Source organism: Mus musculus, chromosome 15, assembly GCF_000001635.26.
Source record: "Mus musculus strain C57BL/6J chromosome 15, GRCm38.p6 C57BL/6J".
Classification (NCBI taxonomy): Eukaryota; Metazoa; Chordata; class Mammalia; order Rodentia; family Muridae; genus Mus; species Mus musculus.
In genome coordinates, this window is record NC_000081.6 from 15,777,407 (window position 1) to 15,799,099 (window position 21,693).

The following is a 21,693-nucleotide window of genomic DNA, read 5'->3' on the forward strand; positions in this document are numbered from 1 at the left end:
CCCTACTGAGTTGAATGTCCACAGGAAAATTTTCCCATGCACCTCCCTCAGTGTTCTACATCAAATGCTCTTACATTTTGGTTGGATTTTCACAACTTGTCCATTTTTACCATTATTTTTATTGTATCTATCTGTCTGTCTGTCTTTCCATCTATAGATCTCTCATCTGTAGATATAGAGATAAAAATAATGTGTGTTCTGAGTTGCATATTGATTCAGTCCTTTGCCTCTACTATATTTTAATTTCTTTCATAAACAAAGATGCATGTTTAACACATCAAATGAACTATTCTCATATTTTAAATCAGTCTTTGACTTTTAACATGAAAGGGTGTTGGATTTTGTCAGAGACATTTTTAGCATCTAATGACATGATCATGTGTTTTTTTTTTTTCTTTGATTTTGTTTGTGTAACGAATTTCATTGATGGGTTTTTGTATATTGAACTGTCCCTGCATCCCTGGAATGAATGAAGTCTACTTGACCATAATGAATTATGAATTTGATGTGTTCTTGGATTTAGTTAGAAAGAATTGAAAAATGGATCAAAGACTGAAGGAATGGCCAAACAGTGACCTGTGCAACTTGTGATTCATCCCATGGGAAGGACCCAAAACCTGGAGCTGTTACTGATGCTATGTTGTGCTTGCAGATGAGAATCTAACATTGCTGTCCTTTGAGAGGCTCTACCAGCACCTGACTGAGACAAATGCAGACATCCACAGCCAAGCATTGGACTGAGGTGGGACCCCTATGGAAGAGGAAGAGGGAGGATTGGAGGAATTGAAAAGGATGACAACCCTTAGGAAGAGCAACAGTGTCAACTAACCTGGACCACTGGGAGCTGCCAAAGAATGAGCCACCAACCAAAGAGCATACCCAGGCTGGTCTGAGGCTCCAGCCACATATGTAGGATAGGGCTTCCTTGTCTGGCATCAGTGGAAGAGGATGTGCCTAAGCCTGTTGAAACTTGATGCCCCAGGGAGGGGTGATGCTGGGAATTCTCTCATAGGCAAAGGGGAAGAGTAGGGAAGGAAGAACTCTGAAAGAAAGACCTTGAGAGGGGGGCAACATTTGGGATATAGAGAAATAATTAATTAAAAATTAAACAAAGTGGTTACTTAGTATGTGCTGGAGAGGAGAATCGTTGGAGATATTTCTAATCACAATTGACTCCTTTTTACTTTTAACAGGTTATCTTATGTCTTTGCAGGTGGAAGTAGTACCTGGGAAGAGCAGGCTAGACCAAATATGATTCAGGTAAAATATGTTTTGGGAGAGAAAACCATTGCAAAATTATACAGTATAACAATGCATCCACAATAGACACGTTGAACCCAAAGGAACATCCTCAGAGTTACAAATGCTGTTGCATTAGGTAATTCTATATTTTATGAGATTCATGAATCAAAAAAGTAAAGGAATTTTTTAGGGAAAACTGTAAAGGAGTATCTAATATAATTTTAGTGACAACCAAATTACCTACATAACCGACAAAATCACAAAGAGATTCTCCCCCACCCACCCACTTCGGTAGATTGTTTTCCAAAGGTACAAATAAGACCTCATCCTCACCAGTTTGTGAGAGGACAGAAACTTCAAGGTCAGCCTGTGGTACACATGCAGAACTTCCTTATCTCAAATATGAGCCACTAAAGTGATAACACTTTTAAAGAATGAAACAGATATCATCTGATATTGATGACTCTCAGTGCAATCTGGTATGATTAACTTTATAACACTCTATAGTATATAAAAGTCAGGAATTGAAAACAAGCATAGAGGGTAACTTTTATTTTTTTACAGTCTAGTAATTACCTTTCTCCTGTTCCACTCTCTCACAGTCCACATTCCATTCCTCCTCCACACAAGCTCTATCAATAAGAGGATGTCCCCACCCACCTCACCACAACCTCTCCCAGGCCTCCCCACTCCCTGGGGCCTCAAGTCTCTCAAGAGTTAGGTACATCTTCCCTCCCTGAAGACAAACCACACAGTCTTCTGCCATATATATTTCTGGTGCCTTGGACCAACTCTGGTATGCTGCCTGGTTGTTGGCTCAGTATCTGAGAAATTTTTATGGGTTGGGTTAGTTGAGACTGCCAGTCTTCCTATGGGGTTGCCCTCCTCTTCAGTTTCTTCCAGCTTTTCCTTAATTCAATCACAGGCATCCCTGAATTCAGTCCAATGACTGGATGTAAATATCTGCATCTGTCTCAGTCAGCTGCTAGGCTCCTATACTATAGTGAAAGATTAACAACATTTCATACATTATAACATTTAATCAATATATTAAAACAACATATTAACAATATTATTATTGCGTCCCGCTCGACCGGCAAGAAAGACGCAACAAACCAGAATCTTCCGCGGCAAAAGCTTTATTGCTTGCTTCTCAGGAAGATCCCGAACCGGGAAAATGGCGCTGCTTTTATAACCCGCAGCGTGACGTTTCAGCACCTGATATGGCGTGACAGCTCCTGATTCGTTGCTTGCCCATCACCCCACTATTACACCCCAAGAATGGGAGTGACTAGAAGTGAATTCATTCTCGCACCTGCGTACAAGGCTTGTTTACTAGTTAGGCACAGCGGAGGCCCGCGCCATCTTATAATGGCGATTGCTCTTGGCACACACGGCTCTCCTCAGAGATTACTGGCGGCACGCACGCGATTGCTCGCAGCACGTACTGGCTCTCCACATATTATAAGTTTAAAATGTTTGTTTATATTTAAATAAGAAAACAGAAAGCTAATCTTTAGATTTTTTTCAAGTAGATCTAGTGAGCAAGTTTTAACAAATTTAAACATTATATGCTCTATGTAGTTCATCTTGTATTGTGCAACCATTTAAATTTTAATCTATTAAAGTTTTATTGTTTAAGAATTTCAAAGAATGATATTGTGCTTTGGTAAAGTTCACCCCCTATTCCCTTTGCTATGATTCTTTTCCTACCTCCATCCCAAATACTTCCTTCTAATTTCATGTTTTAGGTATTTTAGGCACACTGAATCCCGTTAGTTCTATCAATACTGGTCTGGTATAGGGTTTTCTGCTTAATTATAAGTAGATCTTCAGGAGGTATGTCCTCAAAAAACAAACAAACAAAAAATATTAACTCTCCATTTCCCAGGTGCCAATAACTCCTTAGATGTAGGTTGAAGTTCAGGTCAACTTTCCACACCATTTTGGGATTTTTGTGTAGTTTGAGCTAGCGTGTTCTTGAGCATGCTGTTACAACCATTGTGAGATCCCATGTCCAGTTGCTTTGTCATGTCCACAGACCACAATTCCCTGGTAGTCATCAACTGTTTCTGGCTCATATTATCTTTTGATAGCTTCTCCTACACGTATTCAAACCTAGGCAGGAGCTGGTGTGAATTAGATGTCCCACTTTGGGTTGAGCATTCTGAAGTATTGTATTCTCTACATCTTGGCAAGTTGTGGGTCTCTGTACTAATTAATGGCTGATGAAAAAAGACATTCCCATTCAAAACTTTTCTAAGTGTGTAATGAGAAACATTCAGAATTGTTTCAAAAGTCGTGTATATTTAGTAAAACAGTAGTAGTAGATTCTCTGCTAGGGCTTGTAGTTTTGTCTCCATGCTGCTCGGTCTGAGTTCCATTTCATGAATCTTGCCTTAAATTGATTAGAATGCGGTTGGTTGCACCAAAAAATATCAAATCATTTTTAATCTAGCAAATCAAATTATATCAATGATTAGATTTATTTAATAGTTTTCCATATGAATCCTTGAGTATCAAAATATATATTTACTATTACATCCATGATAGAGGCAATGGATTAAATTCTTTGTATCAGAAAATACATACCTAAGGTCAGGAACAATTTGTTTTCTCATAGTGGTAACAGTGGGTTACATATTGTTGTATTAAATCTTCATTCAGGTACTTCCTTGATTCATAATTCTAAAATCTACTATTGTGAACCAGTCTAAATGGGCTGTACACATATAAGGTAACATATTAACATTTATATTTATGTAATTACACTTAATTTGTTAACTTTTTCGTGAATCCAATATATGTTAACAAAATAGAATTTCTTCTCATAGATTAATTGCACAGTTGAACAAAGTACATCATATGATATATCCTACACATTGAATAATGTGATTGTTTCCATTAGTATTAAATGAATACACAGCATCTTCATTTAATAATAACATTCTGCCAGCCTGGTATTTTTAATCCCTGAGGTATTTTCAGAGCTATTTCCATTCAGGTGGTTGATAATTCATCTTTAAAAAACATCAAACTGAATTAAAAGCAATCTTTGATCCTCTTTGTAGATATTAACATCCTCTTCTGTTCAAATAATTCTTCAGAGAGTCAACCTTTCTTGTCTCTATTTTCAAGAATATTCATCTCAGCACCGAATATGGAAGATTCCACTTCTTAGAACACAAAATTAATCTCTGCTCACATCTTTTCTATTATATGTTGGTTTATATAAAATCATTTCCAAGAACATTTATTTCTACATATTGTTTCTTACTACTAAGTCATTTTAAGTATTGATGGATTCATTCTTGACTTACTTTATATATAAAAAAACACATATTGATTAGAGCTCCAAAAATCTACATCTTTATCCATTTCTCTAAGACAAGTCTACTGAGGATCAGCTAAAGCCATAAACTGCACTGTATTCCTGTTAAAGGTTCAACGAGTCGGAAGGCTTTTCCATACTACTTTACAAAGCCTTAGTTAGGCTGGACCTCGGAAGGGATTTCAGGTCTATGCCTGATTTCCTCAACTTGTGAATAAACAAAATAATATGATGCAATAGTGATAAAACTGACCCATGACACTAAGAACATATCCTGCAGTCCAGGTTATTTACTTGGATTCTACAGCTGGAAAAGAATCTTCCCCTTTGTTAGAGTGAACTGAATCCTGTGTGTGGATGGTTACATTTCCACTGCAACTTAAATGGGCTCACAGTAAACAAAGGAAGTGTATTATTATTAGCCTGCAATTCTGATTTTCAGTTGTTTGGATGTCTAACTTAATGTGATCTAAGTTGTTAAGGGTCAAAAGATAAATCCTGGCCTTATTGTTCTTCCAAGGACAAATAAAGCCACAATCTAAAAGAAGATCACATTTAGTAGAACTATACAATTTTTAAGAAGACACAAATGAAATGAAGACTCTTGAGTATCTATTGTATATGTTTTTATACTTTGTGTATAGAAACAATGATGCAGGTAAACAATAGTTAAAACTTACTTCAGAGTTTCACCATTCACTAAATTCACAATAAGATGTCTTTGTAGAAAAAGATAATAGGCCTGTAGTTGGTTTGAAAACAGTTTGTAAAGGTTGAGCGTCATGAATTGTCACCAAATATGGCATCCATCTTATCTATTAACAGTTTCGGGAAGATCATTCTCAGAATACAAAGGTTTAAAACTGAAATTCCATTCCTGAGGTTAGAGGTTTAATAGACTGACTGTCACTGATAAGAAAATGATGGAGAGGAGATGCCTCTGCAATCTCATTAGCGGGATATATTGTGTGAAGTGAAAGGTCCAACGCCCCAGAATACTAACATCAGGAACACAGAATGAAGCAAGAATTTCTAAGTCCTGTATATCCTTTACTGTTTGGAATACACTCTTAAAGTAACAATTTCTCTTAAATTTTTTACCCTCATTGATGTTAACTTAATACAGAGAACTATTACTTTAACATACTGTAATCCTTCTAGATAAATTCTACCTCATATTGTCAGAATACATCTGTTCATTCAAATAAAGTTAGCAAACACACTGTTTTCTCCTTTTGAAAAACACAGGATAATATATTCAGTCATCAGTGTCAGGAGGGCACTCTTCTCAAGTGTTTGCTAAAATGTTTAATGCTGTGCAAATGTGACCTTTAAGAAATATTCACTTAGAGGAAACCACAACAAATTTGTTGACCTTTATTTACAATCCTCATGAAATATGATTTTTTGTTTATCGTTTATATTAACTGTCAATGTGCAAAATGTATTCTGACCAGAAAGCACAGATATGAGTGTATGTGTGAATGTAACCTGTATGAACAATTTAGAAGTAATCTATTGGTATACACATTGTAGCCTACTTAAAATAGTGACTTTCTATGACTAATTTTCCCTTACTTCCTGACTTAACAAGAAGTTCTTAACAAGAAGCATTATAAATATATACTCTGTTGAAATAATTCACATATAAATGCATATACAATTCATGTTTAAAAGTATTTTCTTTGTTTTAATCATACCACAGTTTTATAACATATATGTGTAATATGTATTATATGAAATGATGTATATATTACATATAGATATTACTAGGTCAATGTCATATCTCCAGGTTAAATGATTTTGACCTAATACCTAATAATTTTAATAACATTTATTTTTTTAATTTTTTTAATTGGAATTTTTAATTTCTTATTTCTTATTAGATATTTTCTTTATTTACATTTCAAATGTTTGCCCTTTCCTGGTTTCCCCTCTAAAAACCCTCAATCCACTCCCACCTCCCCCTGTTTACCCACCTACCCACTCCTGCTTCCTGGCCCAGGCATTCCCATATACTGGGGCATAGAACCTTCACAGGACCAAAGACTGCTCCATTCAAAGACTAGGGCATCCTCTGCTACATATGGAGCTAGAGCCATGAGTCCCACCATGTGTTTTCTTTGGTTGGTGGTTTAGTCCCAGGGAACTCTGAAGTTACTGGTTAGTTCATATTGTTGTCCCTTCTATGGGGTTGCAAACACCTTCAACTCCTTGGGTACTTTCTTTAGCTACTTCATTGGGGACCTTGTGCTCAATCCAATGAATGGTTGTGAGCATTCACTTTTGTATTAGTCAGGCCTCGGCAGAGCCTCTCAGAAGACAGGTATATCAGGCTCCTCTCAGCAAGCTTTTGCTGGCATCCATAATAGTACCTGGGTTTGGTGGTTGTATATGGGATGGATCCCCAACTGGGATAGTCTCTGGATGATCATTATTTTAGTCTCTGCTTTACACTTTGTCTCTGTAACTCCTTCCATGGGTATTTTGTTCCCCCTTCCAAGAAAGATCAACATATCCACACTTTGGTCTTCCTTCTTAAGTTTCATGTGTTTTGCAAATTGTATCTTGGGTATTCTGAGCATCTGGTCTAATATCCACTTATCAGTGGGTGCATATCAAGTGAGTTCTTTGATGAGAGCCCAGGAAATATTGCTCTGCTGCAGGTCTCTACATTGTCTCTTATAATCATTTTAACTTCTCTTCTGAGATGATCTTCAAAACTTGGAGAGAGGAGGAGGATGAGGTAGATAGCAAATTTACTCAAAGCCTCCCAAAAGTGGCTGATTGTATGCTATTGCGTCCCGCTCGACCGGCAAGAAAGACGCAACAAACCAGAATCTTCCGCGGCAAAAGCTTTATTGCTTGTTTCTCAGGAAGATCCCCAACCGGGAAAATGGCGCTGCTTTTATAACCCGCAGCGTGACGTTTCAGCACCTGATATGGCGTGACAGCTCCTGGTTCGTTGCTTGCCCATCACCCCACTATTACACCCCGAGAATGGGAGTGACTAGGAGTGAATTCACTCTTGCACCTGCGTACAAAGCTTGTTTACTAGTTAGGCACAGCGGAGGCCCACGCCATCTTATAATGGCGATTGCTCGCGGCACACACAGCTCTCCTCAGAGATTACTGGCGGCACACATGCGATTGCTCGCAGCACGTACTGGCTTTCCACATCTCCCCCTTTTTATTTTATTAAAATTTAAGGCTGGTCTAGGCCTGTGTAATTATGCCCATCCGCTGTGGCTCCTGTCTTAGGTCGTTCCTCCAATGTCACAGCCTTTCCTGTCATAGGGTAACCCTATCGCCACCGGGCCCCGAGTCTGAGGTTGATCTGTGCATGAGGAAAGTTGCCCGTCCCTGGATACCGCAGTGCTATATGACATTAACTACTAAATGACCTAGGGCGAACTCTATAAAAGAGGCCAGCCACCAATGTCAATTAATTTTTGAGCATAGATAGCCAGATTTCAGGGGAGGCCCCTTGCTCAATGGCAGCAAGTGCTTGAGTTATCACAACCTTGTCACGTGTTTGTTGGGTTCTGAGCTTGCAAACCAACCAGAGCATGACCACAAGTCCACAGCAGGTGGCAACGCCAAATAAACCTACCCCCACCCATTCCTTAAAATAAGAAAAGGCAGATGAAATCCAGGAGGAGAGGCCCTCTGTCAATGACAGGTCCACTCGTGTCGAGTTGATCTTTAGAACGGCCGCTCTCAGGGCCTCAAGGGTCTCATCGAATCTTTCAGACCAGTTTCCTGCAAGATATAAAGAAAGCTGTCTAGACAGATTAGCTGCACAAGTAAAATTTTCATATTGGACACTGGTAATGCACAGAGCTTCCAGTTTTCTTTCACAACCCAACTGGGCCATCTGGTATAGAACACCTATCTGTTCCTCCACCAGGTCAAGGCGCTGATTCAAAATCATCAGCCCTCCCTTTAACTTGGTAGTAGCAGAAGTTTGGACAGTGATGGCATCAGCCAGATCTGCTGAAAGCTGATTTAACTTTGTGCCTGATTGAACTGCACTAACCATAGCGTACCCTGCAGCTGTAGCAGCAGCTGCACTGGCTGAAATTGCTATGATCACGGCAGCAGTAATGCCAAAATCTCTCTTTTGTCGAAACATAGATAAGGTGGAGGGTGTTTCCACCGGAACAGGGATCCAACGTGGGATCCGTGCCACCATGGCACGGGTGTTCTTTGTTACATCCCAACATTGAGAAATCCAACAAGAATCATTGGAACAGACTTCAAATGAATCATTTGAAAGAATAAACAAGAAAGGGGGGTAAACACAGACTGGGGTAGATGGATAATTAATCTGGTTTACCAAAGTTTTATTGAACCCAGTGATCTCTACACTGGTATCAGTATATCCATAAGAGTCCTGGGAGGCATCATGTATTCCCCAATACTGAGCAAATCTTGAGATGCCAGTAAAAGAAGCCTTTCCAACTGCTCCTCCCTGGATAAAGATCAAAGGATTGAGTTCTGTACAACTGCCATTGACTCCACAAAGCACCCACTTGTGAAAGGGATGCATTCTAAAGTCCTGTATGAAAAGTCCCTTTTTCATAACAAATTCCTTCTCTGGGTCATCTATCATGTTGGGAGAAAAGGAAAAGGTTTTACTCTGATCTGCCCAACGAGTGATGGAGGACTGACAATCAGACCAAGGCAGGATCAGCCCTTCATCTTCCAAATTACAATGAGGGGCTATTTTTGGTTGGTGTAGATGTTCTTTGTCTGAAAAGTTAGGTGGTAGAAATGTACCATTAACCCAATTTACCTCCTGCCAAAAGGTCCGATTTGTAAAGGTTATCTCTACATTGGAAGTGTCTTGGGTTGTGCTCACCCAACCTCCTCGATGCTCACTAAACTTCCCCAAATCTCGGGCTGTGAGGTTGATACAATTTCCTGGTCCATTAATTTGAAAACATAAAGAACCCTGTTCTAGTAAAGAGCGATTTTCTCCTAATGGTGCTCGGGTGGGATCATAGGGTAAATATGGCAAATCCACTGTTTTATCAGTAGTAAAGAATTTTGGAAAAACTATAGCATCATGGCGAACTGGCATTGGTTTAGGGAAAGTCGAGAGAATAGCCCATCTCTGCTTGCCCATTATACTAGGAACCTGAGACAAGTTCAGCATTGTCAGGATCAGGAACAGTCCTCGGGAGGTCAGCATCTTCTGCACCATCCTTGATGAATATCCTGCGGGTGAGTCGTTCCGGCAGCCAAAATGGGTTGTCTTCACTCTGTGGAAAAACACAAACAGCTCCCCGGGATCTGATTAAGATAGGATCCGGGCCTTTCCACTGACCAGTTAAAACATCCTTCCATTTGACCATTTCTTTTGGTCTATCAGGGTCTGAGCGCTCAGCTGCAGAGCGTCCCTGCTCGTTGAGATTCAAAAAATTAAGTGTAAAGAGTGCCATAGATACCGCTACTCTTGGCACTGAGGGCAGAGTCTCATCAACTCTCCTTTTTGTTTTATAAGATAAGATTTGAGTGTGCAGTGGGCACGTTCCACAATGCCTTGTCCTTGAGGATTATAAGGAAGGCCAGTCAAGTGAGTGACATCCATTTGATGACAAAATTGTTGAAATTTAGTAGAAGTATATGCTGGCCCATTATCCATTTTTAGAATTGTGGGCTTGCCCCAAGCACTCCACGCTTCTAGGCAGTGCTGTATAACATGAGAGGCTTTTTCACCTGTTAAAGGTGTGGCAAACATTACACCAGAGCAGGTGTCAATAGAAACATGTAAATATTGACTTCTCCCAAAGGAGGAAATATGAGTGACATCCATTTGCCAGACCTGTAATGGCCTGACGCCACGAGGGTTTACCCCTACATGAGGAGTAGGTAAAAATTGACCACTACCTCTGCACATAAAGCGGAGGTGCACTAGGACCCTGAAGCCGACAGTCCAGAGGCCGAGCAGCAAGCTGGCTTTCGCCAACGGCTTTTTGCCTTTTTCTGGACTGAGTAGCTTACATTTTATCTTGCTGGTACCTTTCTCCCTTATAACGAACTGCTTCCTCCTCCGAGTCTGTTTCTTCAGAGGCGCTAACTCCTTCATCTGGTTCTGAACTACTAAGAGTTAGCTGCTTAAATTCATCCAGTGGCGGGTAGAGGCTCCTTTCCTTATGTGCCTCTCCAGCTCGATCTCCCTTCTTCTCTCCCTTTCCATCCCTTTTTCTTATCTCTCCCAAGGCATTCTTTCCTTTATATCTCTTTTCCTCAGGCTCAAGGCCCGTGGAAAGGCCTAAATTCTTCAGTGCACTTTGTTTCCTCTCTACTTTTACTTTCTCTCCCCGCTCTACCTCTGATAGACTTTCTTGAATTTTGTCCAGAACTTTCTGCCCCGCTTCTACCATTTGCTGACAATCCTCATCTGTTAAACACGATTTCACCAATTTCCATAGCGGCATAATCCCTGCTTTAAGTTTGCCTTTCTGCTGTTCCCTAACTAGATCTCCTTTCAGTTTGTCCCAAGAGGCGACAGTTAATGACCCTGAGCAAGCATACCATGGTGCGACACGGTCTATCTCTCTGACAAATCCTTCTAAGGTCTTAGTGGCGATTTTTAGGCCACACTGCTTCAGGACCGAGCGTAAGGCCACTACTATAGAATGGGAGATTCCCATACTGCCGCTGTCCAGGCCTGACCGCGACTAAGAACCAGTCAGCAGTTCCAGTGGTGGAAACAAAATGAAACCGAAAGGAAAAGTGTAATCGCCGTGCAAACAATCAAAAGGGCTTCTAACTCTGAAGAAATTTCAAGATTGTACGTACCTTGTAGAGCCTTTTGTCCCACGGTTCTGATTCTGCCCCGCGAACGAGGGATCTTCCTTGCGCCGGTGTGATGACAGTTCCCGGGTTTCGGCACCACTTATTGCGTCCCGCTCGACCGGCAAGAAAGACGCAACAAACCAGAATCTTCCGCGGCAAAAGCTTTATTGCTTGTTTCTCAGGAAGATCCCCAACCGGGAAAATGGCGCTGCTTTTATAACCCGCAGCGTGACGTTTCAGCACCTGATATGGCGTGACAGCTCCTGGTTCGTTGCTTGCCCATCACCCCACTATTACACCCCGAGAATGGGAGTGACTAGGAGTGAATTCACTCTTGCACCTGCGTACAAAGCTTGTTTACTAGTTAGGCACAGCGGAGGCCCACGCCATCTTATAATGGCGATTGCTCGCGGCACACACAGCTCTCCTCAGAGATTACTGGCGGCACACATGCGATTGCTCGCAGCACGTACTGGCTTTCCACAGTATGCACCTTTATCAGTCATGAATCTCTGTATGAGTTTCCAAATACTGAAAAAAAGTTTTCTGATAAAGGTAAAAAATTAAAACTTTTGAAGGCATTTTATTGCTGTGTTCTCTAAGTAGAATAATATTAGAGCCTCTTCTGTGACCTAGGCATCCATAGTTTCTACCCTATTTCTTCATACCTGGAATGAGTTCCATTAAGGATAAGTCTCAAATGAAATCAGAAATATGTTTATTACTCCCATAGTAATGAACACATTTGGACTAGTGGGCATAAATCACACTTGCTCATCTATGCTGTTTTCACATTCCTCTATTTTTCTTTATGTTTTTAAATTGTTTTAATTATTTACATTCCAAATATTGTCATCTTCCCTGTCCCCCCTCCAAGAGTTCTTCACCTCATCTTCCCTTCCTTTTGTCTCTGAGAGGTTGTTCCTCACTCACCCCAACCCCAATCCCTCACCTGTCCACCCACTCCCACCACACCCTAACTCTGCATACCCATTCCCAGAAGCATCAAGGCTCTACAGTATTAGTCACATCCTCTACCAATGACGCCAGACAATGCACTCCGAGCCATGTACAAGCCCATGTAAGCTCTTTAGTTGGTGGCTTACTCTCTGGGAGCTCTCAAGGGTCTGGTGTAGTTGAGACAGTTGGTCTTCCTATATGGTTGCCATCCCCTTCAGCTCCTTCAATCCTTCCCCTAACTATTGCATAGGGTTGCTCAATCTCAGTCCAATGGTTGGCTGTAAGTATCTACATCTCTCTCAGTCTGCTGTTGGTAGAGCCTCTCAGAGGACAGCCATGCTAGGCTCCTGTATGCAAGCACAGCATGGCATCAGTAATAGTGTCAGGATTAGTGCCCAGCCATGGCACAGATCTATTCTTTTTTAAAACTTAGGATTCCATTATTCCCTTCCCACTTCATATCACTTTGATTACAGCTGTCTTTTCAGGTTCAATAAAAATAACACATACAGTAGAATTTCTATTTAAACCAATGAAATATTTTAATAATAGAAAACTATAAAGGACCCAATAATCTCAGTGTTCATGGGCAGATACAGAGTAGGAGACTGAGGGCATTTCCCCTCCTATAGCTTCCTCTGACATACAGTTAGATCCTTGGTTATGCTACCACAATGAATTTAAGGACAAGATGAAATGTGGTCATGGTGTTCAGTAGATATCAGGGACAATGACTCTTCAAAGTGATATGTTTCGTTTTGAAAGGGATACTTGTTCTCTAAAGACAATACACATACATATTGTCGTTTAAGATGTTTGAGTAAGACATACAGCAAACAGCAGAACTGGAACACAGGATTCAAGGCTCAGCCTACAGCGTTCATATTCAGTAAGCACTCCTAACCCCTAGGAGATTTATTCACAATTCTGGTTATTACTTTATAGTTTTTGAATAATTATGGAAAGACATATGAGACAACTGGTGAAGGCTTTAAGAAACAGTTTTCTTCCTTTCAGAAAAATATTGAACTCTAATGAGTTTTAAACAATCTTCCAAGTTCAGTTTTTATTTAATGGGGCGAGTAAAAAATTACCTAGAGGTAATCATACAGAAGTAAAAAACCAAAAACTAAACAAACAAAACAACCAACTCACCATTTGCATTTACTGTATGAGAAATTCTGCTTGATATTCCACTAATAACTTGGCAAAGAGTAATTTTATGATCACCAGGGTGGTACCAGATGGAAAAATAATTGTCACAAATGATTTAAAAGTATATTTCAACGTTCTTATTAAAACAACTTCCGGGTCAAGTATTTCTTCTTTCTATATATAAAATCCCTTCACCTAGCAAGGGTTGGTGTCTCAAATATTTGCTTGGACAAACAAAACCATTTTTTTTTAAATAAAGAAACTGCTATACAAATCATGAAAAAAAAATCAAATGAAACTTTGAGTGTCTGTCTTGCCTGAAAATATAGGTATGTCCTCTGAACAGTCTGAATTTCACTGCAGCAAAAGCAAAAGTCCATTGTAGCCGATCAGAAACCTGTCCCCTTATGCTTGCCACACCCTCTGTCACATTCCCAAGTTACTCTGGAATCTGATTCACACATTCCCATTCTCAGTGTAGTTTGAAAACAGTATTCGAGTGCTTGGTATGCTTGTAATGTTCTACTTAATACTTTCCCCCTTTCAAACACTCATTAGGATGTTCCGATGTGCCCCAAGTCTAATGAAATAAGACGCCTCTGCCAATAGGAAGAAGATGGATTACTTTGCTTTGCTTCCTTTGGATGCTTTGAAATAAAGCATCAAAGAATCACTGTTTATCTCACAAAGTCCACAGACTTCATGCTCCAAGAGAGACTCTGATTCAACTTTCATTCAAAGAACTAGTGTCAGTCACTGGATCATTGTACTTAAACAAAGGCATGTCACAGTAAATTTCCTCTCTTTTTTGAAAGACACACATTTAGCATTAATTTTATTTACCCTCTGGCTTATATCATTAAATATAGTTTCACTTTACTGTGATTTTTTTCAAAAGAAATTCTAATGAAAACGTATTTGCACTATAAAAGAATCTTTCATCCAAAGAAAAGAAATTTGAAACTATTTAAGTATATTCCAATTTGTAGTTTCAGAAAAACTTTCTGAATGGTTGCCTTATAGTTAATTTCTGGAAACCTCTGGTATGTGACTCTGAACAAATTGTTGTACGTTATACCTACAATTACTTGTATAGTTTTGAGCTTAGTATTGGCTGGTAAATTTGTGGAATTTTAACTCATCCAGCAGGTCCAGTTATTCGAGGGGACTCCTCCTAAAACCAAATGGGGGGTGAGAGAGAAAGGAGACCAAGTACAGAAATGACACAGAGCCAAATCTGAATCTTGTCAAGGTCTCATTGTATACAGCAAAACTTACAGTTTTTATACACAAAGATCAAAGGGGAAATAACCCTTACGCAGCAGGGCAGGGGAGGGGGCAGTGGTAATTTTCTTTGGTGACTACAAGGGGAGTCATGGTATCTAAAAGTTCATCTTGTGGTTATGACGTTTGCCGTTTGCATCAGTCAGGTCTGGAGTCATCTTGTGGTAATTGTTGGTGACCTTCATCTGGACTTAGTCAGCTTGAGGAGGGGGTCCATCTTTATGTCTTAAGACTTGGTAGTTCACTTGGATTATTATAAAGAATTTAGTTTTGGCTCGCAACAGAATTTTAACATCACCATATATAATTTTTAGAAAGTTTTTTTATATTTTTTTCCTTACATGGATAAAAATAAAATTGAAAATGGTTGTTTCTTTTCACAATCCCTTCCTATTTCTCTATCTTGTTCTCTCCTATTAAAGCACGTGCACACACGCGCGTGCACACACACACACACACACACACATACACACACTCACACACACACACACACACAAAAATGCATACCCAAACACAACAATATAACAACCTTTTTCTAGATTTAAATAAAGGAATATATCAATCAATTCTGAAATACAAGTACAAATCCCTAAGACTGTTTCTTGTGAAGAAAAGCATTTTATGGTCAAGATATTTGGAAATAGGGATTTCATATAAAATTAGCCATAAATGTTTGGCTTCTAATGAAGGTGATGATCAAAAAATACATCTATTTTTTCTTCTTTTTCTTTCCTTTTTCTTTTCTTTTCTTTTTTTTGTTTTTTGTTTTTTTTTTTTTTGTTGTTTTTTGTTTTGTTTTGTTTTGTTTTCTTTTTGGAGCAGAAGAACACATCTTGATCAGGGCAGAAAGAAAAAAAGAAGTTGAGACCATAGTTATTCTTTCTGTAACAACCCTCTTAGGAGAATTTCAAGATTGCAAGAGGAAGTACAAAGTTTTCCTGAAAGACGTTTTCTTTGTTGTGTTCTCTGTGACACAAACACTTCCTACTTCATCCACTTTCCTTAAGTTCCCAACCCAAGATGTGTGGGGGTGGTTAGGAATATCCTCTTGGAGACAGGGGTGGAGTGGGGGTGTGGGGGTGACTGGGAGGTGGTGTGGGATGTGAAACAGTCAGAAGGTGGATTGAGAGGGGGATAAAGTCTGGACTGCAAAAAAGATAAAAAGAATAAAAAAATGAATAAAAAGTTCCCACCCCAAAAATTTTTTGAGCTGAAGCCCTTAACATATGCTTATGTTATGGGCAGGGGGGGGGTGCATCGAACACTTAAATGACGGGCAATGAAATTATAAGTATGAATAAGTTATTCTTTACCTTATCTTATGCAAGATTGTCCTGGTTGGTTTAATAGTCAACTTGAAGAGATATGTTGTTTCCTGAGATGGTGGAACCTAATTGAATAACTATATTGTACTGGCCACCAGCACTGTCTGTGGGACACTGACTTGACTAATGTGAGAAGGCACACACCATGTGGGTGACCCCCCTCTCTGAGTCAGGTGACCCTGGGTTTTATGAGAAAGTTAGCTGAGCCAGGAAACAGCTTCATACAGTGATTTGTGCTTAAGTTCCTGCTTGATTTCTTATCCTGACGTTCTTTTACTGATGGAGTAGGAGCTAGAGACATAAGCCAGATATCTTCTTTCCTCCCTAAGTTGCTTTAATTAAGTAGATAGTTAATGATTTCTGAGTTTATTTCACATTTATTGAGGACAGATTCTATTTAGATATAAGTATTGATAGTTTGGATAGCCAATTTGTGAATTCTTTTTTCGTACCTTGTACATACATTGATATGTAAACTTACTCATAACATTCTGCACATATGATTCATGGTTTTTACTTCAAACTATACCTTTGTTATATTTTTACATGAATAAATATATTCCAATTTCAAAATCACTATTTTATGTTATGTTTTATGTGTCCTAGGAAATAAAGCAGTGCGTGAACAATGTGGATAAAAATCTCCAAGGTGATTTGCAAGAAGCTTTTTTATTTATCTGCCTATTTTTGATGGCCTGCTTTTTTTTTTTTTTTGAAAGAAGAGTTTTATGTGTCTTTATAGCTATAGCTAGCAGAGTTCTATTTGCTTAGATATTATTGTTACCTGCCATTTCTGCAATGTTGCATTTTCAAAAGGCATTTTTTTTAAAAGAACAACAGGTTTATATAATGCCTCAGTATGGCTGTCAATGACTTATGTTGTCAGTGTACTTGTATTTTAACAAATCTGATGCTCTAATGACTTTATAAAGCGAATATTTGACCATAGATTTTTTTTCTGGCTTTAAGTATTCTTAGGACCATTGTCTTCCTGACACTAAGCAAACTTCTATATATTTAGGATAGTGCACAAAATACCCAGGCATCATCTGATTCTAACTTCTTTGAAATTATTATTTCTTAACACGCTTCCAGTAGCTGATACGATGCCATGTTCAATACAGTGCTTTGAGATCATTGCAAGGGTGATGCTCTAGGTCCCTTGTACTGTCACTTTTCTTCTTGTGACAGAAGTACTCACTCGGTATTCAAGATACTGAAGCTGGTATGAGAATGAAGAGTCCCTTCAATACATAATTTGAGCAAGCTCTGTGGGACTTTGAGTTAAATGACATTGCTGTACTTGCTTTAGACAGATCCCAAATAAGATCAAACCTTATACTAAATGATCAAATTGTGAAATCTTGTCAGTTTCTTTTATACCAAAGGAAGCAGGTTCCTGTTAGCCTTTCTTATCATGTGGAAGTTCAGTGAATCCTTGTTATTTCGTAAGCTATAGCCACAGTCTCTCGAGTGATAGAAAAATGAACTTCTATTCTTATGTGTAGGAGGGGCATGAGAGTAGAAATGGACTGTCCTAAATTTGTTTCTTCCTTTAATACTTTGTATTAATACTAGAAGCAGTGGCTGCTTTCTATACAGGCAGTTCTGTGCTTTGTTTTTTTTGTTGTTGTTGTTGTTGTTGTTGTTGTTGTTTGTTTTGTTTTTTTTACAAAAACATTATCAATAGTGTGCATATGCCTTAGTGTGCGTGTGCGTGTGCGTGTGTGTGTGTGTGTGCCTGTGTGTGTGTGAATAAGGAGAGGCTTCAGGTACAGCTTAAATATGGAGGTTAAAGGACTCTCCTTTTACTGGTTTTAGTGGTTTCCACAGATAAACTCTGGTTGCCAGAATTATATAACAAAGCCTTTAGCCACTGATGTATCTTGCTTGGCCTCTACATTGTTTAAAGTCCTATTGTCTCCTAGTAGGCAAGCTGTGAATTCTAGTCATGTGGTACTAGAAGATCCTTCTTTGATAAACGATTCCTATTTCATTACTTTCTACTTCCTTTCAGTGCAGTCTGATCAGAATCATAGATTAGAAAGAAGGAGTTGAATCCAAATGACATGTACAGAAATAATGGGAAAAAAAACTGTTTCAACTGTCAGATAAACAGTAACTAAGAATTACTGTGTATAATTAAAATACTATGTAAGAGGTAAAAAAGAAGAGACATTATATTGTGTGTTTAATGACTTTTTGAATATATATTTATTGAATTAATTATAAAATAATTCAATATAAATATATACATAAAATGCATTTTACATTTATTCAATAAAATAAAAAATAAATATAAAAAGTTTTGGCAGCCTTGTAGAATATTTAATAAATTTGGTCCTTTATGAAAATGTAATCAGATCTATATAAAACCTTTAGAATTCATATAGGAACTATGCTGACTTAGATAAGTATAGTTCTGAGCCCTCATCAAGGCAACTTCTGTTTGCAAGAGAAGGAGACCGTTATTGAAAATTACAGCCAATCAACATGTCAGTTGTGGTTCTCAGTCCAACATATATGTGTTCTAGACAAGTTCTCTCCTAACTCTCATGGATCATTTACAAGAGAAGGAAGGGATGTTGTAGGAAACAGAGGGAGTGTCTGCTACAAACATCAGAATATAAACCTGGAAACTCTTTGTGTTGTTGTTGTTGTTTGTGTTTTGCTTTTGTTGTTGTTGTTTTTGAGACAGTGTTTCTCTGTGTAGCTCTGGCTGTCCTGGAACTCACTCTGTAGCCAGGCTTGCCTTGAACTCAGAAATTTGCCTGCCTCTGCCTCCCAGATGCTAGGATTAAAGGCATGCACTACCACTGCCTGGCTAAACCTGGAAACCTCAGAAAGACCTGAAAAAGGAAGATGCTAATAGACTTGCTATTTAAAAGGTTGCAATCCTGAAAGCAAGAGAGTCATCTGTGGAGGAAGAACTACATGGAACTAAAGATTTCTGACAACTGTAGAAATACTTCCCAAACGGAAAACACACCAATTGATTATCCCAACAACAAATTGTCATATGTGGAAATGTATGTGTACTAAGATTATAAAACCTGGCCGGGCGGTGGTGGCGCACCCCTTTAATCCCAGCACTTGGGAGGCAGAGGCAGGCAGATTTCTGAGTTCAAAGCCAGCCTGGTCTACAAAGTGAGTTCCAGGACAGCCAAGACTACACAGAGAAACCCTGTCTCAAAAAACAAAAACAAAAACAAACACACACACACACTATCACTGCTCATACTATCAACAACAACTACTAAGAAAAGAAGCTATGAATAATAAAAAGTGTAGGCATGAGACAGATTAGAAAGAAAAAAGGAAAAGTAGAAATTAAGTAATTATAAATCTCAAAAATAAAAACTTAAAAATATAATCAGGAGCAATTGTGGGTTAATATTCTTGAGATGGGTGGGTTACCAATGTCTCAATTGGGGGCCATGTCTAACCTCAGGATATCATCTCTATAGGTTTTCTCTCCCCTTTTTGGGGTATTTCAGCTAATCTCATCCCTGTTGGGTCCTTGAAGCCTCTTGCTTTTCTGACATCTGGGACTTCCTGGTGGCAGCCCCAGTTCTCTATTCCCCACTGCTACACACCTCTGGTCATTTTCCTAACCCTCTGTGCATCTCCCCTGTCTCCTCCCATACCTGATCATGCTCCTTATTTTCCTCTCCCCCTGCTCTCTCCCTCCCAAGTTCTTCCCTCCCAGTACCCCCTGAGATGATTTTTGTCCAACTTTAAGCATCCACACTTTGGTCTTGCTTCTTCTTGTGCTTCATATGGTCTGTGAATTGTATCGTGGGAATGCCGAGCTTTTTTGGTTAATATCCACTTATCAGTGAGTACAACCATGTGTTTCCATTGGGGTCACTCAGGATGATATTTTCTAGTTCCATCCATTTGCCTGTGAATTTCATGAAGTCATTGTTTTTAATAGCTGATTAGTACACCATTGTGTAAATGTGCCATATTTTTCTGTATCCATTCCTCTGTTGAGGGACATCTAAGTTGTTTCCAGCTTTTGGCTATTATAAATAAGGCTGATAAGATAGATAATAGTGGAGCACATGTCCTTGTTATATGTTGGAACATCTGTTGGGTATATGCCCAGGAGTGCAGGAACAAAGAGTGGAACAGAGACTGAAGGAAAGGCCACCCAGAAACTGCCACACCTGGAAATCCATCCCATGTGCAGAGACCAAAGTCAGACACTATTGCTGATGCCAAGAAGTGCATGCTGGCAGGATCCTGATCTAGTTGTCTCCTGGGAGACTCCGCCAGACCCTGACCAATAAAGATGCAGATGTTTCCAGCTAACCACAGGACTGAGCACAGGGCCCACAATGGAGGAGTTTAGGGGAAGGGCTGAAGGAGCTGAAGGGGTTTGTAACCCCATAGGAAAAACAACAGTATCAACTAACCAGACCCTCTCACCCCAGCCGAGCTCACAAGGACTAAACCCCCAACCAAAAATGTATGCATGGAGGGACATATGGCTACAGCTGCATATGTAGCAGAGGATTGCTTTATTTGGCATCAGTAGAAGGGGAGGCCATTGATCCTGTGAAGATTCAATGCACGAGCAAAGAGGAATGCTAGGGTAGTAAGGTAGGAGTGTGTGGGTGGGTGTGGAAGCACCCACATAGAAGCAGGGGGAGGGAGGATGGGATAGGGGGGTTTGTGGTAGGGGATAACATTTGAAATATAATAAATAATATAGCCAAAGGAAAAAAAAATAAAGTTGCATGAGTCAATTGTATCAACTATAAAAAAAGTATAATCAGATTTTCAGGAAAGTAGAATTAATACAAAAAATGACATAGGATCCCCAGAAAGTCCTTATGGTATCAGAGCATTTCTAGGCAATTTGCCTACATGCTGCTGTATTTGCCTATTTGTGCTGTAGTGAGCACAGGTGGATTTTCTTGGCAGGTAATCTGGTGGTTGTCACCTTCTTGTCTTTGCTAAGCATCTTTTCTTATGTACTCTATAACCCACTTCTCCTGAAAGGCATTTTCCAAAACACTCAGTCTACCAATACTATAGCACTTTCAGGTACAGAAAACAGCCTGTTCCTGTAGCCACTTAAGAATTCAAAACAACTGGTAATAACCTAGAATACAAATAAGGAAACATATAAAACTAAATTATAATGTATAGTTCAAATATGTCTATGAATTTCTTTATTATCAAAAGTGGTCAGAGAGAGAATTGCTTTAAAAATTACAAAATTTTGGTGTAGTTTTTTTTTTTCCTTTCAGAATGCTTTGTCAATAGCTGAATAAACTAAAAACATCTCTATGCTAATAAAAAGTAAATTTTGGACGTATGTTTCAAAAAAAAATATAATGTAGGTACTTTTTAAAATAACCATGTATTTCTATTAATCAAAAGTTTTCAAATTATCAAAACCCTTAGAGCTATATTCTAGAACATTGCAATTTACATTTTAAACTATTGTATATTTCTTAACAATATGTGCAACCTTCACATTTCCTTTTTGTTGTATTGCCTTTCTAGTTTTACCTTTATATTTTTGGTTAGACTCTGTTAATGGATCTCCATCTTTATACTGTAATATGTTTTCCC

The 21,693-nt window shown here is 38.9% G+C and overlaps 1 long non-coding RNA gene across 1 annotated transcript in view; it reads left to right on the plus strand.

Annotated features, from left to right (window-relative positions):
- The first annotated feature begins 707 nt into the window (after positions 1-707).
- Positions 708-21,693, plus strand: part of 4930557F08Rik — a 36,751-nt gene continuing 15,765 nt past the window's right edge. The window contains exons 1-2 of the long non-coding RNA XR_383847.1: positions 708-742; positions 1,214-1,260. This is a non-coding gene — a long non-coding RNA (RIKEN cDNA 4930557F08 gene). The remainder of the gene's footprint in view (positions 743-1,213; positions 1,261-21,693) is intronic.